Raw genomic sequence first — 15,232 nt, 5'->3', positions numbered from 1 at the left:
CTACTGGCATGGATCGCCTTTCACTAAAAATGGCCTTAATTACTCCAGATCTGAAGGAACCTTGCTTAGACCCTAATATCTTTAACAATTATTGGCCTATTTAAAATGTTCATTCATATCAAAAATTCTCAAAAAGATTGTTGTCCCCCTGACTTTAGTCCCATCTTTCAAAAAAATAACCTTTTTGAACAGTTTCAATCTGGCGTTCATCCTAATCACATCACAGAAACTGCCCTGGTCAAAATCACAAATAATCTTCTCTCTGACATGGGACTTTTATCAATTCTTATACTTCTTGACTTCAGCTCTACATTTGAAACCATATCCCAGCAGATGCTTTTGAAAAAACTAGCTAGTTTTGGAGTCTGTGGCCATGTTCATCAATGGTTTTCTTCCTACCTCACTAATAGGAGGCAGTTTGTTCAAGTAAAGGGCTTTAACTCAAAGAATGCAGTCATTACTCAGGGAGTTCTGAGGGCTCTGTTTTGGGGCAGCTTCTTTTTCCTATCTACATCTTTCCAATAGGTAATATATTTTGATACCATTGTATTAAATTTCATTGTTATGCTGATGACACACATTTATTTATCCACTAAATCCACTTCTGTTTTCCCTCCAAATACTCTTATGGCAAGTCTCCAAGACATAAAATCATGGATGACTCACAAGTTTCTTCAATTAAATAGCAATAAAACTGAGGTGCTCCTCATTGGTTCTAAATCTACACTCACCAAGTTTAACCAGTCTTGCATTTTAATTAACAACACTTGTACAAACATCATCTTCCCAGGTTAAGAGCCTGGACGTCATTCTAGACAGTACCATCTCTTTTTCATTCCCATACAGAGATGAGGTGGAATGGCTGGCTGCATGGTGTGAAGACAAGAATCTATCTCTCAATGTTGACAAGACAAAAGAGATAATCGTGGACTTCAGGAAATCATGTCCTGCCCACATCCCAGTCAGCATTAATGGTTTTGATGTGGAGATTGTTAGGAGTACCAAGTTCCTCGGTGTGCACATAACTGAGGAACTTACGTGGACACATAACACCTCATCACTAATCAAGAAAGCCCAGCAGAGACTACACTTCCTGAGGCGGCTGAAGCAAGCATGTCTTCCCCCTTCCATCCTCGCCATGTTCCACAGAGGCACCATTGAGAGTGTTCTGACCAGCTGCATCACTGTCTGTTATGGCAACTGCAACATATCCGACTGCAAGCACCTGCAAAGGATAGTGAAGACAGCAGAGAACATTATTGGGGTGCCTCTCCCTTCAATACAGGACATATTTTACAAACGCAGTGTCCGCAAGGCCTGCAGCATTGTGCAGGACCCCTTACACCCCCCACATGGACTTTTCACACTTCTGCCATCCAAGAGAAGATACTACAGCATCAAAGCCAGATCTGCCAGGCTGCAGGAAAGTTTTTACCCCCAAGCTGTCAGACTCCTTAACACCAGGCTGCCCCCTGGGACCTTCCACACAGCCTCAACCACCTCTAAAACAGAACGTTTATACATGAAAACCACTGTCCTGTAAAGATGAGTGTGCATGTAGAAAAGAACTGAAAATCCCATACTGATCTTTAAGGATTTTGTCACTGTTTATCCTTCTGCTGTGAAACATTCTGACCTGTTATTGTTTACACACGTCTTAAACAACTATTATCTTACACTGATAATTTCTGTATTATCAATATCTATTCTATATCTATTATTTAGTTATTATATTACATATCTTACACATCAATATTGCTGCTACTTCTTTGTCCTATCTTTGCATAATGTCTTGTCTTGTTTGTGTTTTAATCTTTAATTTTTAAATTTTAATTCTATTTTTAATTTATTATTTGCATATCATGTTGTTACACTGTGGACCCCGAGCTTCGCAATTTCATCTAACTGTATACTTGTATATGGTTGAGATGACAATAAAGTTCACTTTGACTTTGACTTTGATAAGTAATGTTTCTCGGACTGCCTTCTTCTATCTTCAAAACATTTCTAGACTTTGTCCAGTTCTTATGCAGGCAGTATTGAAGTAATGGTTAATGCCTTAGTCACTTCATGTATAGATTACTGTAATGCTATTCTATCTGCCATCCCTAAAAAAAACTTATCCACCAGTTGCAATTTACTAAAAATTCTCCTGCTAGGATAATTATCTGTTCTAAATCCATTGAACATATTACAACTTCACAGGCTCCCTCTTTACTACCGAATACAATACAAAATACTGGTCTTAACATTCAAAGCTCTCCTTGCTTCTCCCTATCTTACTCTCCTACAGACTTATAGTCCTCATCTGCAGCTGTACTTTCTGTACCAAACATGAAACTTTGTTCTATGGGAGCTTGAGCATTCTGTCATAGTGCCCCTCAATTCTCCAATTCTCTTCCCTCTCATTTCCATCAATTTGACTCAGTATGACATTTTAAAACTGCCCTCAAAATGTATCTTTTCAAACTGGCATACCAATTATGAGTTTACAATTGTTATAGCCTGTTGTCTTTGATGTTTGCTACTACCTCTGTGCCCTTAATGCTATTTGATTCTATCATCCTCTTCTTTTAATATCTTTATTACTATTGCTTCATTTAATTGTAAGATGACCTAAAATGTTAAGAAAGGTGTCTATTAATTAAAACGTATTATTATTATTATTATTATTAGTTCAGATTTAAATAATTATATACAAAGGACAATGCAAATAATAAATTATAAATGTAGGTGTATGTTTATGATTTGGCTGGTAAGTTTAGTTTTTGTACATTACTAGGGGGCTCTGCCCCCTGCTTGCTTCACTCATCAACCCCTGGGCAGGGCACTACGTGCTAGCCACTTCACAGCTCTGCCTCTTGCGCATGGGGAAGCGGGTGTACATTTTAAAAAGATTGTTATTTTCAGGGGAATTGTTACATATGCATAATAGACATAACTATTTTACATTAGAGTGAGTAATTAACCATAGTAAAAAATAGTAAATGTAATAAATTGAAAGAAAATTATGTTTTATGTTGCATTAGAGTTATTCAATGTGTTACACTTTTTGTTCTGTTTGGCTTTGAAATTAACAAACAAATACTTTTTAAACTTACACTTTTACTGTAAAACATCAGTCAAAACAATATTTGGAATTAACTTTTCATAAATATTGCATTGAATTTTGATTCTGTATTTGGACTTACATCATGACAACGCAATGTGGAACTGCCCATGAGTGAATATCGTTTCTTTCTGTCTAATAAATAAACTGACTTTTTTGAATGTTTGTCTCTGTGATTTGTTAATTGTCATAGCAAAAGCTATTCTAACAGGAAATGGTAAACATTTTAATATGAATGACATATCAAGACTGTGGTGGGCTGGCACCCTGACCTGGGTTTATTTCCTGCCTTGTGCCCTGTGTTGGCTGGGATTGGCTTCAGCAGACGCCCGTGACCCTGTAGTTAGGATATAGCGGGTTGGATGATGGATGGATGGATGGATGGCATATCAAGATCTCCTTTGGTGTCTACATTTCTTGTCACCTGTTAAAATTTTACATGCAATAACATTACAATACATCCTTCTTTCAACAGTTTACTGTGTTAACGGTTGTAGATATTCTATGGGACATTGCAAGTTGATGTTTTCATCTTCCACACAATCTCCACAAACTGTGTCAGCATAGTCAATTTATATGCATTTAAACAACTTGTTGTGTAAACGATCGACAATTTTCACATTAATTTATTTGACTTCATCATTTCTCTGTGCTAAGATTGCCCGTGTACACATTTCTTCGGCTGATAACCCTTCGGGATGAAATTCATCAATAAGATTTGGACATAGTAAGTCTTCTTTTATTGGGAACTTAAAGTGAGGAAAACAAAAATTTATGAGAGCTGATAAAAGCATTCACACAAATGAGAGGTGAGAGGACCATGAGCGTGGGCCTTTAACCGTAAATGGTTGAGAAGAAGGCGGGACTTGAAAAAATCTCTTGGCAATAGTCTTGTCTCAAGATTTTCTTTTATATAAGAAAGATATATTAAAAATGTATTTTGCCCACCAATCTTTTGTATTTAACTAGGCACGTTACAAATTGAATGATATCACCACATAAGCAGGCATCCTCCTTATTACTTCTTAAGTCCCTAGATGTCACCAGCAGATATAACAAGTGACTTTCATTCTTCTGATATCCATGCAGTATAAGAAGAAGAAGCCCAAGGTCATGTGTTCTCCATATTCTGCTGTATGTCATATTGAATGGCCAGCTCATCAACAAAATGCATTGTGGAGAAGGGACCTATGAAAGAAATTATTGTGTCCATTTCATTACATTTATCTGCCTTAACACTAGAATTACCAAAGCCAATGAAAAAACTTCAGCCCACCTTAAATCCCTTCATACCTTTCCATCATTGTCCTTTATCTTGTAAATGTGGTGATCAAGAAAAGCTGCTATACCATCCCCCAAGGCAATGCAGAAAGGGCAAAAAGTTATCCCAGCTCAAACATAGATTATCTTGGAGTGAAGTGCTGGAGTTTTAGAGGGGAAATAATAGATCGTTATTTGGAGCACATGCATTTCATGTGTGTTCCGTGTCTACAACAATCTATGTAAACACATTGTTAAAACACGTTTTTCATGTTTTAGTAATAAATGAGAAAATGTCGAGATGAACTGTATAATGTGTGAAGGCTGAAGTCCAAATATCAAACACTTTCAAAAAAGGTGCAAGTATAATACAACAGCTTCTATGGTGCAACAGTAAGAACTGCTGACTTGTAATCAAGAGGCTGCGGGTGCAATCCTGGATGACTCACAAATATACCACTCTGAGTACTCAGTTGCTCTTATTGTTAATATACAATAAAAAATGCATTTGATTTGCGTATGCAACAGCCGGTGCAAATTTATAGTACTTGTAAAAGATAACGCCTTTTTTTTCAATTTTATTCTCTCAGTTACGATCACGATACAACCCCCCAACCCAGATCTGACACTGTTAGTTTTTATTTGAAACTGGGAATAACTATACATGTGAGTGGTGTTTTTTAGACAACGGAACTGGAAATTCTCTAATCGGGGGGGCTAAAAGCTGATACACAAACGCTGGTGAATATGCCTTCGTGGTATCTCACTGTCACTTTAATTTTTTTATTCAGTTTTATTATGCTGAATTAGCATACACTTATGGTCCATGATGCCACACTGACAAAAAACAGAGACATAGGTATACTGTATATGATATTTGAAATAATTAATTTTATGACCTGTATAGTACGTTTTCGGAAAATATTGTAGCACTGATACAACATTATTCATATTCATTTGCATACCTTTTTGCGGCTGTAATCAGAGACTGCGTTTTTATTTTCTGATCTTGCCCAGTCTCCACATTTTGGTGTACAGTTGTGTTTCTTTGGTACTCCAGGACATGCAGAGGAAAGAATAGTACAGAGAGATCAGTTCTGTGCTATATGCAATCATCAAATTCAAATGTTAACAGTTCCCACACACGCAAGGACCGTCCTTCCTACGTTTAACATGAAATGTATATGTTCCAAATAACAATCTATTACAGTACTTCTCCTCTAAATCTCCAGCACTTCACTCCAAGATAATCAAGGCTTGAGCTGGGAGAAGTTTTTGCCCTTTCTGCATTGATGGAGGGGATGGTATAGCAGACTGCTTGCTGCTTGTCTTGATCGACACATTTACAAGACAAAAGACGCTGATGGAGAGGTGCAAAGGAATTTAAAGTGGGCCAGAATTATGAGTTTTGTCATAGGCTTGGTAATTCTAGTGTTAAATCAAGTGTGAATAAAAGAACAAACTGGTTCTTCAGTATTCACATGTTCACTAGATGGCCATTAAAAACTTGAAATGTTTCATTTTAATGAGATTTCCATAGCCTTTCATTTTTATTGTATTTTATTACCAAAACTCAATACTGGCCTGCTGGACAAATACATGGCTGTATTTGCTTGATATATTTCTGGCAGCTAATCTATTAGTCCTTAAATTTAATGACATCTGAAAATGAAACTTTGTAATACATTCCATTTAATAACAGACAGCCAGGTAATTTATTGAACTGCTTATTTTGTAATAGGCTAAAAAGTTCTGGAACAGTGATTCACAAGTGATAATCAAAGCTTAAAGGTCTAGCTAGTCTTCTGTTAAGACGACTGTAGATTTTGAGGCCCTATCCTTGGTGCTCATGTGAACCAGCACAATGAATGCTAAAAGAGTAACACTTAGGATATCTCAGAGTGATTTACAATCCATAGTTTTTAAACATGAATATGTACTGATAGTTAAGACACTGGGGAGAGCACAGTGAATTCTGTTTTAGAATCTGGCAGTGACATCTGAATCTGATTATGGTACTTCTACTTTCTTTTAAACTTAAGGCTTTGAATGAGAAGTGTCAGCTGCTGTATGAGAATAAGGAGTGTCAGGATTTTGTTTGGTTTATTGTTGTTATTCCACAGGTTATTGTCAGTGAAGTAACACCAGCACCATTTCAGAGTCCTATTCTCAAAATGTCATTTGATTCCAAGGTCCAGCACCTGTGTGGCACTGATTGTGACATTATGGTGTTGGGTTATTTAAGGTGAAGCTGCACTCATTTTAACATTTGCACATTATTTAAAGTCAGGGGAAAACATATTGGCAAGAGAAGACTAGCTTCTTAGGAAATGTAATTATTTTTAGACTTAGTGGTTCTGCTCTTCTTCGATTTGCTAATTTCTATATCCAGTAGGTCTGATTAATTTTTGGCTTAAGTGTAATGACCCCAGCATGTCTGAATTTTCTTCTGCATCATTCTTTCAAAACTTCATGCCACTAACTCAAATACAATTCCTCTCTGTATGATGGCTCCCCAGACAATCATATAAGTATGACAGTGAGAGGCAGTTATTACATTTTGGGTGAGTAGAAAAACTATAAAGTCAATCCCATTGTTGAATAAAAATGGCAAGACCATTGAGTAACCATGTTTGGCAACAGCTAACATAAATTGCTTGAAATGAAACAATGAACTGTGTCTTGAGCAGTTTCCAAGTGAAAGAAGAAGAGTGCTCATATAACAGTTTATTCAGCACATTCTGAGTCTCGAAGCTTTCCCACTTCTACAGTTGTTACAGCTTAAATGGTGAATACAACTTTATAATTAACATTATGAGGTGATTGTCAGTTCTAAACAGGGGAAACAAGGCTTGTTTTAGGTTTCCTTTTACTAGTACAACAAAGTTGAGAGCACCATGTTATGCCAGAATGATTTGACTTTCTCCTAAGGTGACCAGTGGCATTCCAAATGTATACCAAGACTGGTGTAGTTGGGCCCTGGCATCATTTGACTAGACCTTCTGAGTCAATAAGAGTTCTTATAGTTTCCCAGCCAATGTCATCTGCCTCTTTATCTACAATTTTACAAATAAATCAGATCATTTCATGCCTTGATTATTTAACTGGGACTGGAAACACAATAATAATAATAATAATAATAATAATAATAATAATAATAATAATAATAATAATAATTACACCAAAAAAGAAATGAAAAAAATAAAAGATGAACCTTTAATAGTGCCCAGATGAGCAATAAGAATCACATGAGCTGTCCATTAAAGACATCATTGATAAGAAGATGAGTCTACAATGACAAATAGTGAATCCTTAGGAGCAGCCTCCACAATACCAATGTAAATCCATCTGTCTCCCTCATTTTGAACCCCTTTACACTGTTCATGGTTATAGAGAGCTACTGTCTATACTGGCAGCACTGGTCAGAAAGCTAGAAGAAACCATGGAAGGGGTTCTGTCTTTATACATGTTTGAATTACTGTAATATGTAGGACATTTTATTTAAACTAGATATTAATCATATAATCTGGATATTTGAGGTTTAAGTTGGATGCTTTCCAATAATTGAGACTTTGCCATATACAGTATACTGGGTCAGGCAACATGTCATCACTCTCCAGCACCCTGATAAATAAGAATGTATTGAAATGCAAAACTCCATGGTGTTTAATACACGGATCAGCTTAAATGATGTAGTCTTCACAAATGAAAAATAAAAAAGTTATACTAATGTTATATTTTATCTATAAAAACATAAAATGATGTCTATTTTTTCACAAGTCCTTTATATCTTCATCTAACTGATGGATGCAAGTAAAATTATTGTTAGATCCTTGTTTTTACATTTTTTTAATTATGGATGTGGATTGATCTTAACAAACTTGTAGTTGTTATCCTTCCCAATTGTCAAAACCAAAATATTCTAACAGTAAAATCAAGAGTTGATTCAAATTCATTGTAAAAAATGAATTCCTGGTCAAAAACAAAAACCTTACAATACTACTACTACTACTAATATTATTATTATTATCATTATTAATAATAATAATAATTCACATTCACATTCCCGTTCCCGTTCTTAAATAAGTGACCAGTCCCTTTGTGATTTCCGAGCTCACCAGTGTGTTCTTTCTTCTCAATGATATTCCAAACAGCTGATTTAGGTAATCCTAACCAATATCTCTAATGGTTTCCCAATCTTTCTAATGGTTTTATTCTTGTTTATCAGCCTCAAAATGGCTTCTATGACTTTCATTGGCACAGCTCTTATCCTAATGTTCAGCGATGCCAACTAGAAGACCACACATATTTAAACAAAGATACAGTATAGCATCTTCTAAATGTAGAAAAAGAATGACTTTTCTAAAGTGTACTTTTTTTCCAACAGCTTACAGCGTTTGCGTTCTTAACAACAAGAACAATGTATTTGTTACATACATTATGTTTATTATATAGGTAAATAAGTTTAAAAAACAAGTTTGTTTGTTCACTTGGGTGCCCTTTCATTTATCTAATATCAGATTTTAGTTGAAGACCTGAAAACATGCAGTGTCAAAAATTTAAAATAATAAAGGAAATGAGAAATTATCAAAATCTTTTTCACTGCATCAAGCTTAATTCTTTATATATTTGTGGAAAATGAATGAAAAGATGGACAGGTGGTGATGCACGTTTAAGAAAGAATTATCTCCTGAACTTCGGTACAGAATTAACAGCTAATATTTTTTATTTATGATTTTTAGTAATGTTTTTAAAAACAGTTTCAACACTCTGCCATTGCACTACATTCTGGGGGTATAGTCACGGAATGAGGTACAAAGAGCCCCCTTTATTATAAAAACCAGGCGATGTCAACAATATATTCATATGTGACAATGCGAAGCACCGAGCAGAACGTGAAGAGATCTGTTTTTTTATGACAAACCATATTATCATTTCAAGATATTTCACAATGATTTATGGATCTTGAAATATTTAAAGGCGTTTTTAAAAACCTATATCATGTTTAATAGATTTTATACTGTCTTTCAACTTTTAAAAACGTTCAAAGATGTTATCTGAAGCTGGAGTCCTACTTGAAAAGTTCGTCGGGTCCCAGAGCAGTTTCAAGTCTCTGGTAATTTGATCGAAGGGGGCGTGGAGCGGCGGTCCCGGAGCCAACCCAAACCCCCCAAACGCTCCACCCACCCCTCTTGCATGTGAGCCTGCAAGCAAGCCGGTGAGGCGTTGGACATTCGAACAGAAACGGCGCGGCTTGTATTTTGGAGACAGCTGTTGAAAAGAATACAGCGATTAAAGTTTTTAAAACCGATGTAGTAGCAGTTCAGAGGGTAATCTAAAGGGTCTAGAAAACGCCTGTTCTATGTGTCGGAAGATTAACAGTGGCGTTTAATTGGATGAGCGCGTCTTCACTGTCCACTTCGTGAGAAAGGTAAGACTGTAATAGGAACGCCCGTTATAATAACAAGAAGCTGAGGCTAGTCTGCCCCTCTCCCTTAGGCTGCGCCTTTTTTTTATTAAACTTGTAGATGTATTATATCAACATTTTTAACAAATTTCCTTTTTGTGAATAATGTCTAGTGTACATCATACTGTACTTGATTCTTCCCAGCTGCCTGTTGCTGTTCTGGATAAAAGCTCGAGCTGATAATAACAGGCGTTGCCAGCGCGGATCACAGTTTAATTCTAGAAAGAATGGAATTAAGGCAAATACTTAAGTGAACTTGAGTTTGCCCTTTTTCAGTTTAAGAAGACAGACGCTTCTCCTTTGCAACATTTGAGGTGTTCAGTTCTCACAGGACTTGTATTCTTTACCTTGGATCAAGTTAGTCGGCGACACGCGCGTCGTGGGCAGTGCCAAGTCTGAATACTTGTGATTTGGCCGCAGTGAACAGCTCACCTAATATCATTGGGTATACCTCAGAAAAGAATTGTACTTCTGGAGGATTATAGGTGTATCTGCTTTTCTCTGTTTGAGTTTGCCCCCTTTAGCATCTAACTGAGAGTTCTGCATGTTACTTAATTTCTTGCACTTCTTGTTAGAACGTTGCTCAATTTGGATTATTGAAGTGTTTTGTAACAATTGTTTCTCTAAGAATCTGGGTAGCGGCAGTGGTATCGTAGTTCAGCATGGACTCTCAAGGCTTTAGTAATGCTTATTTTAGTTTTTTCTTATAATCTGCTATCAGTGATAACCGGGTTTTGTTTAAGTTGGCATATTTTCAGCTATTTGTTGTTTTGTTCTCATTTACTGTCCCAATTACTGTAATATTGCTTCAAGCAAGTTGTCACCAGTGGGCAGCAGCGTGCAGTTTATATTTAACCGGTTTCGATACCAAAAGGGTGAATGGGTGGAATTCCGAATTAAATACACGGATGCCGTTTCTCCTAAAACAAAGTCTCTAGTTTGAGTGAGTGTTAACCGTGGCGGTGCACACATGCCTTTTTCAGACGAGGTGGTGGTCTCCGCCAGAAGGCTCCACCAGTGACCTTTTTTCTCAATCTGTGACACAAACCGTGCAGAACTTCCCACCGTGCCATTTTTGGTCCCCTTCCAGGAAAAAAATACAATGTGTTCAGCTTTCATTGCACCCACCCAGGCACTCTTGGACATTTCATAAATTGAAAGGAGCAGAAGGAGTTTGCTGTTGCCATGCATCGACCGTACTGATGAAGATTTAATTTGTGCAAGCTGTGTGTTGCTGATCTTGGCTGCTAGCAGACTCTACAAGGACGTTTTAAGCAACGTTGGCGCTAATGAAGGAAGAGCTCCTGCAGGCTGGGCACACTTGCCAAGATGAACAGGCTTTTATGACACACCGGTGCCATTTGTAACGAAGAGCAGACAATGGACACTAAATTGGCCCTAGTGTGTGTTTGGTGTGTATGCTCTGCGATGGACTGATGCCCTGTCCAGGTTTTTTTCCTACCTTGCGCCCGCTGGGGTTGGGTACAGGAACTGTTGAACCCCCCAATAACCCAAACAGCGACTAGAGCCTGGAGTAAGTGGGTTAGACAAAAACATGACATGACAATGAATATAAAGTACCTGTAAAAAAATATTCATCCCCTTTGAAATGTTCTTTTGAAACCTTGAATCACAGTGAATTTAATTTAGATTTTTTTACATTGGTCCACAGAAAAAAGACTTTTTAATTTCAAAATTAAAACAAATCTCTGCACTGTGATATAAATTAATTAAAAAATATAAATCATTTGATCATGTACAGTAAGTATTCACCTCCTTCAAGTCAGTATCAAGTAGATGCACCCTTGGCAGCCATGACAGTCTTGAGTTTGTGCACAGGTCTCTCTGTCTATTAGCTTTGCACATCTGGGCGCTGCATTTTTCCTCATTATTATTTAGAAACCCTTACTAGCTCTGTCAGGTTGCATGAGGATTGTGAGTGAAAATTCTTTTCAAAGTCCAACATCAAATCCTCAATTGAATTGAGATCTGGACTCTGACTCAGCCACTCTAGAACAGTTTTTTTTTTTAACCATTCTTATGCAGCTTTGGATTTATGCTTAGGGTCTTTGTCTTGCTGGAAAACAAATCTTCTTCCAAGGCATCACATTTTCCTCTAAAATTTCCTTGTATTTTTCGGAATTAATTTTACACTCACAAGCCTTCCAGGCCCTGCTGCACAGAAGCATCCTCACGGCATGATGTTGTCACCACAATACTTCACAGAGGAGATGTTGTGTTTTTCATAATGTTCAAACATGACATTTAGTCTGATAAGCAAAAAGCTCCATTTGGCTCTACAGTCCATAGAACCTTCTTCCAGCTCACTTTAGAGTCTCTGCTTGTGTCTTCTGAGATATGTCATGTGATTTTTTTTAATAGTGCTTTCCTGTATTTGTGACTAGTGCACACTCTTCCCAGTCCTATCCACTGTTACTCCTTTAGTTTTTGTGAACAATATGCTCTTGGCAGATTTACACCAGTGCTGTACCCTTTCCTTTAATTAATGTTTAATTAGACTCCAAGGGATGTTCAGTCACTTGGATATTATCTTGTCTCCATCCTCTGACTTGTGCTTTCCAATCTCCTTTTTCACAGAGTTACCTAGGAGTGTTCATTTGTCTTCATTTTGTAGGCTAGGCCACCATACTCACTCACCATCAGTTGAATCTTTCCGATAAGGTGCATTTATATGACAATCAATTGAAACACCAGACAGGTGATCGCCAATGAACTAATTATGGGACTTCTAAAATTAAATGACTTAGACGTGTCATATTAAAGGGAGTCAAAACTTATGATAGCAGTTATTTTTTGTTTTATGCAGTATTTGTAATTAATTTTTAACACTTTGAAGAGATTTGTCTTCACTTTGACATAAAAGAGTGTTTTTCTGTTGATCAGTGTCAAAAAAAAAATACAACTAACTAAATATGCTGTAATTCAACATTTATTTACGAGGGACATTCAAAAAGTTTCTGCACTTTTATATTTTCGTTGGAAACGGTGAAGGCAGGAGGAGTAGTAATTGGCATTAAAAAGTTGGTATGATGTTGGGAAAATTGCATTGCAAATGAGGGTGACTAAGTAGAAAAAGGTGACTAGTACAGGGCAGTGATTAAAATTTTTAATTGTGATTAATCACATGATTGTCTGTGATTAATCACAATTAATCTCAATTAATCACAACAATCACATTGTTATGTGCAAAATTCAATAATGAACTCAAAAGTAGTGTATTGTGTGTATTTGGTTTGCAAACACTTTAAATAAATAAGGTGCTTCTTAACAGCAGTATTTCCTTTACATAGTAGCAGTTAAAATATTTCTTGTAAATCTCAACTTAAACATTAATGTAATCAAATCAAATATAAAACCAAACATATTTCCCACTGCCAGGGCATTAACGTTTTATCTAGTTTGTTATGGAAAAACAAGTTACCCTCAGAGTCCAGAGCCACCATCATAACATTATAACAGGCATCTTCCGAGCAACAGCAAGTTAACAGATACCAGCACAAACATTTTCTTTTATCAGGCAGCATAAACAGTCTGTGTTCAGTAGCAACTCTTTGAGGGCTAATATTTTTTCCAAAAAACTCAGTTTTCTGATAAGTGCACAAAGTAATGATTTCATACATAAATCAACATAAAACATCTGTTGCTGCCTGTTGTGCCAGCTGTGGGCACCTGTTTGCAGTTTGCGGCAGCAGCGGCTCGTTGGCCAGCAGGAATACACGGTGGGCTGGCTGCCTGGCTGTCTTTGTAAGACATGTGCCAGTGTCAGTGAGACGCGATATAGTTTGTACCTCCTGTCATCGTAAGTATCTGTCCTCCAAGGTGAATGTTGCCATGAGTGCATCAGCTACACAAATGTATTCAGCACCACGATCAGCTGGGGACCTATTGGCTGATGCTGGTACCTCACTTTAGTTTTCGATCTACATCTCCAGATAACCTGAATCGAAATCGCAGCCTAACAAATCAGAGTCTGATTCAGCGATAATATGAAAAAAGTCATCAACGGATTATTTCATTTTGGTATCTCTCCACTTACCATTTTAGAAACTCTTTGTTCTTCGTTACTCACGCATGTGCAGGGAGTCGAGGTCAAATCAACAAAGCTAACTTTCCTTCTATCAAAAACGTATTGAAAAGCACTGTAACAAGATGAATACTGATCTCTATCGATCGCTAGCGAGACTGAGGCTTTCAAAATAATAATTAAAATAACGAAAACTGCTTTAACTACAGTTGTGCTTGAAAGTTTGTGAACCCTTTAGAATTTTCTATATTTCTGCATAAATATGACCTAAAACATCAGATTTTCACTCAAGTCCTAAAAGTAGATAAAGAGAAACCAGTTAAACAAATGAGACAAAAATATTATACTTGGTCATTTATTTATTAAGGAAAATGATCAAATATTACATATTTGTGAGTGGCAAAAGTATGTGAACCTTTGCTTTCAGTATCTGGTGTGACCCCCCTTTGCAGCAATAACTGCAACTAAACATTTCTGGTAACTTTTGATCATTCCTGCACACCGGCTTGGAGGAATTTTAGCCCATTTCTCCTTACAGAACAGCTTCAACTCTGGGATGTTGGTGGGTTTCCTCACATTAACTACTCATTTCAGGTCCTTCCACAACATTTCGATTGGATTAAGGTCAGGACTTTGACTTGGCCATTCCAAAACATTAACTTTATAACTTTATTCTTCTTTAACCATTCTTTGGTAGAATGACTTGTGTGCTTAGGGTCGTTGTCTTGCTGCATGACCCACCTTCTCTTGAGATTCAGTTCATGGACAGATGTCCTGACATTTTCCTTTAGAATTCTCTGATATAATTCAGAATTCATTGTTCCATCAATGAAGGCAAGCCGTCCTGGCCCAGATGCAGCAAAACAGGCCCAAACCATGATACTACCACCACCATGTTTCACAGATGGGATTAGGTTCTTATGCTGGAATGCAGTGTTTTCTTTTCTCCAAACATAACGCTTTTCATTTAAACCAAAAAGTTCTATTTTGGTCTCATCCGTCTATAAAACATTCTTCCAATAGCCTTCTGGTTTGTTCACGTGATCTTTAGCAAACTGCAGACGAGCAGCAATGTTTTTTTTGGAGAGCAGTGGCTTTCTCCTTGCAACCCTGCCATGCACACCATTATTGTTCAGTGTTCTCCTGATGGTGGACTCATGAACATGAACATTAGCCAATGTGAAAGAGGCCTTCAGTTGCTTAGAAGTTACCCTGGGGTCCATTGTGACCTCGCCGACTATTACACGCCTTGCTCTTGGAGTGATCCTTGCTGGTCAGCCACTCCATTTGTACACAATCTGTCTGACTGTGGATTGGTGGACTCTTTAGAGATGGTTTTGTAACCTTTTCC

At 37.1% G+C, this 15,232-nt stretch overlaps 1 protein-coding gene across 2 annotated transcripts in view; it reads left to right on the top strand.

The window, feature by feature from the left end:
* Positions 1–9,590: 9,590 nt before the first annotated feature.
* The window catches only part of pear1 (platelet endothelial aggregation receptor 1), a 146,210-nt gene continuing 140,568 nt past the window's right edge, over positions 9,591–15,232 (top strand). For both annotated transcript variants that reach the window (XM_039752634.1, XM_039752625.1), the window contains exon 1: positions 9,591–9,800. The gene's annotated coding sequence lies outside the window, so the exon portion shown is untranslated. The remainder of the gene's footprint in view (positions 9,801–15,232) is intronic.

The sequence above is a fragment of the Polypterus senegalus genome, chromosome 1 (assembly GCF_016835505.1).
Source record: "Polypterus senegalus isolate Bchr_013 chromosome 1, ASM1683550v1, whole genome shotgun sequence".
In the NCBI taxonomy this organism is placed as follows: domain Eukaryota; kingdom Metazoa; phylum Chordata; class Cladistia; order Polypteriformes; family Polypteridae; genus Polypterus; species Polypterus senegalus.
This window is presented reverse-complemented; position numbering and strand designations above follow the sequence as displayed.